Here is a 4,254-nt window from a genome sequence, read left to right on the forward strand (position 1 = left end):
ATAACTTTTCTGCAGATATTCAGCTTATCCAGCTTCCACAGTCACATGATTCAATTCCTTAAAATAAATTTCACACTATGTGAATATGTGAACAGATGTAGCCAAAGGCATAGATATAAAAACGCAGATATATACACATCTTATTGATTTTTTTAAGGATATTGACTAAGTCACTTTGCTGGATATGGCAGGGAGAATAATGGCCCACCAAAGATGTCCTCCTTCCAGAATCTATGTACATGGCAAAAGAGACATTGCAGATGTGATTAAGTACTCTATATTTCCAAGATAGACCCAATGGAATCATGGGATTCTAATAAGTAAAAGAGGGAGTCAGAAGAATTATAGTCAGAAAATGACACCTGATGACTGGCTGTTGGGGATGGAGCAATGCATTTGATAAAGGTAAGCCAGGAGCCAATGAATATGGGTAACCCCAAGAAGCTGGAAAGGCTAGGAAATGAATTCCTGCCTGGAGCCTGTATAAGGGGAGCAGCATTGCTGAATCTTGACTTTTAACACCATGGAGTTAATATTACTTTTAATCTCTTGAAGGTTAGCTAATACATTTTTGTTGTTTCAAACCACCAAGTTTGTGGGAGTTTCCTTAGTAATGGAAACTTCATGGAGTAGAAATGGGGGAATAGCAGATTAGGACAGTGTCCTGCAAAAAGAAAAGGGAGGGCAGTAGCAGGAGCGCTGAGTCTGTGCTGTCAGTGGTATTGTTTCTGGAGCAGAGGCAGTTCTCACTACAGTTCTAGGATGAATCCAGTTTGTGTTCTTCCACAGAGATCTCTCTCATCTTGCTTGGCTGCTGGAAATCAAGATGAAAAAACTGAGTCGGCGATGGAGAGAGAACAGAAACAGTTCTGTAAACTCTTTATTGGAGGCTTATTACACTTTGAAACCACAGAAGAAAGTTTAAGAAATTACTACTAGCAATGGGGAAAACTTAAAACATAACCAGACTATGTGGTTGTGAGGGATCCTGCAAGCTAAATATCAAGAGGATTTGGTGTTGTGACTTTCTCATCTGTGGCTGAGGTTGATGCTGCCATGGCTGGAAGACCTCACTCAATTGATGGAAGAGTGGTTCAACCAGAGGAGCTGTAGAAAGAGAGGAGTCTGGAAATCAGGGACTCCTTTGACAGTGAAGAAGCTGTTAGCGGAATTAAAGAAGACACAGAGGAACATCACCTTAGACATTACTTTGAAGAATATAGAAAAATCAATATCATTGAGATAATTCTTGATAGACATTCTGGTAAGAAAAGAGGCTTTGACTTTGTTACTTTTAATGACCTTAATCCTGGGGACAAAATTGTATTGCAAAAATACCACACCATTAATGGTCATAAAGCAAAAGTAAGAAAGGATTTGTCTAGACAAGAAATGCAAGAAGTCCAAATTTCCAGGAGTGGAAGAGGAGGCAACTTTAGTTTGGGAGATTACCATGTGGCATGTGGTGCTAGAAATTTTGGACCAAGACCACAAAATAACTTTAGAGGAGGATCTGATGAATATCAAGGTGGAATTGGATTTGGGGGTAGCTATAATGGGTATGGAGGAGGACCTAGAAGTGACAATTTTGAAGGTAGCTCTGGTTATGGAGGAAAATAAAGATATGGTGGTGGAGGATTCAGATATGGCAACTAGGGTGGGGGCTACAAAGGTGTTTTTGACAACTATAAAGGAGAAAATTATGGAAGTGGAAATTATAATGATTTTGGAAATTATAATCGGCAACCTTTTAACTATGGTCCAATGAAGAGTGGAAACTTTAGTGGTAGCAGGAACATGGGGGGGACCATATAGTGGAGGGAGTTATAGTTCAGAAGTCACTGAAGGAAGTCTGGCTTATGATGGGAGGAGCCTATACTGAGCTTCACCCTATTTTCCTTGTGCTTTGCAGTATAAATAGGAGAGAAGAGCATTCAGAGGTAACAGAACAGCTTCAGGTTATGAGGTTATGGAAATAAAAATGTTAAGGAAACTCTTATCTCAGTCATGCATAAATATGCAGTGATATGGTGGAAGACACCAGAGCAGATGCAGAGAGCCATTTTGTGAATGGATTGGATAATATCATTACCTCACTGTGGAGGAAGGATTGTTTAAAAAAATGCCTTTGAAAGAGTTTCTTAGCTTTTTTTAAGCATTTTTTTTAAAAATTTATATATGACAGGAGAATGCATTACAATTCTTATTACATATATAGAGCACATTTTTTCATATCTCTGGTTGTATACATAGTACTTTGGATAGTAATGATCATCACATTCCACCATCATTAATTACCCCATGCCCCCTCCCTTCCCTTCCAACCTCTCTACCCTAACTAAAGTTTGTCTATTTCTCCCATGCTCCTGCTCCCTATCCCACTGTAAATCAGCCTCCTTATATCAAATAAAACATTCAGCGTTTGGTTATTTGGGATTTGCTAACTTCACTTAGCATTATCTTCTCTAACTTTATCCATTTACTTGTAAATGCCATGATTTTATTCTCTTTTATTGCTGAGTAAAATTCCATTGTGTATATATGCCACATTTTTTTCCATTCATCTATTGAAGGGCGTCTAGTTTGATTCCACAGTTTAGCTATTGTAAATTGTGCTGCTATGAACATTGATGTGGCTGTGTCCCTGTAGTATGCTGTTTTTAAGTCCTTTGGGTATAGACCCAGGAGAGGGACAGCTGGTTCAAATGGTGATTCCTTTCCCAATTTTCCAAGAAATATCTACACTGCTTTTCATATTGCCTGAACAAATTTGCAGTAGTCCTACCAGCAGTGTATGAGTCTACCTTTTTTCCCACATCCTTGCCAACACTTATCACTGCTTGTATGCATAATAGCTACCATTGTGACTGGAGTGAGATGAAGTCTTAGAGTGGTTTTAATTTGCATTTCTCTAATTGCTAGTGATGATGAACATTTTTCATGTATTTATTGATTGATTCTACATCATCTTCTGAGAAGTGTCTCTTCAGGTCCTTGACCCGTTTATTGATTGGGTTATTTGTTTTGTTTTGTTGGTTTGTTTTTGGTGTTTAGCTTTTTGAGTTCTTTTTTTTTTTTTTTTTAATTTTTTTTATTGGTTGTTCAAAACATTATAAAGCTCTTCACATATCATATTTCATACATTAGATTCAAGTTGGTTATGAACTCCCAATTTTACCCCAAATACAGATTGCAGAATCACATCGGTTACACATCCACATTTTTACATAATGCCCTATTAGTAACTGTTGTATTCTGCTACCTTTCCTATCCTCTACCATCCCCCCTCCCTCCCCTCCCATCTTCTCTCTCTACCCCATCCACTGTAATTCATATCTCTCCTTGTTTATTTTCCCATTCCCCTCACAACCTCTTATATGTAATTTTGTATAACAATGAGGGTCTCCCTCCATTACCATGCAATTTCCCTTTTCTCTCCCTTTCCATCCCACCTCATGTATCTGTTTAATGTTAATCTTTTCTTCCTGCTCTTCCTCCCTGCTCTGTTCTTAGTTGCTCTCATTATATCAAAGAAGACATTTGGTATTTGTTTTTTAGGGATTGGCTAGCTTCACTAAGCATAATCTGCTCTAGTGCTATCCATTTCCCTGCAAATTCTATGATTTTGTCATTTTTTAGTGCTGCGTAATACTCCATGGTGTATAAATGCCACATTTTTTTTATCCATTCATCTATTGAAGGGCATCTGGGTTGGTTCCACAGTCTAGCAATTGTGAATTGTGCTGCTATGAACATCGATGTAGCAGTATCCCTGTAGTACGCTCTTTTAAGGTCTTCAGGGAAAAGTCCAAGAAGGGCAATAGCTGGGTCAAATGGTGGTTCCATTCCCAGCTTTCCCAGGAGTCTCCATACTGTTTTCCAGATTGGCCGCACCAGTTTGCAGTCCCACCAGCAATGTACAAGAGTACCCTTTTCCCCACATCCTCTCCAGCACTTGTTGTTGTTTGACTTCATAATGGCTGCCAATCTTACTGGAGTGAGATGGTATCTTAGGGTGGTTTTGATTTGCATTTCTCTGACTGCTAGAGATGGTAAGCATTTTTTCATGTACTTGTTGATTGATTGTATGTCCTCCTCTGAGAAGTGTCTGTTCAGGTCTTTGGCCCATTTGTTGATTGGGTTATTTGTTTTCTTATTGTTTAATTTTTTTGAGTTCTTTATATACCATAGTGATTAGTGCTCCATCTGATGTGTAAGGGGTAAAGATTTACTCTCAAGATGTAGTCTCTCTAT

General features: G+C 38.5%; 1 pseudogene; it reads left to right on the top strand.

Moving 5' to 3' along the window:
• The first annotated feature begins 846 nt into the window (after nucleotides 1–846).
• LOC124078822 (heterogeneous nuclear ribonucleoproteins A2/B1-like) lies at nucleotides 847–1,882 on the top strand (annotated as a pseudogene).
• Nucleotides 1,883–4,254: the final 2,372 nt, after the last annotated feature.

Source organism: Marmota monax, unplaced genomic scaffold (genome assembly GCF_021218885.2).
Source record: "Marmota monax isolate L192 unplaced genomic scaffold, Marmota_monax_Labrador192_F-V1.1 WCK01_AAM20220418_F8-fsc00009, whole genome shotgun sequence".
NCBI lineage: Eukaryota > Metazoa > Chordata > Mammalia > Rodentia > Sciuridae > Marmota > Marmota monax.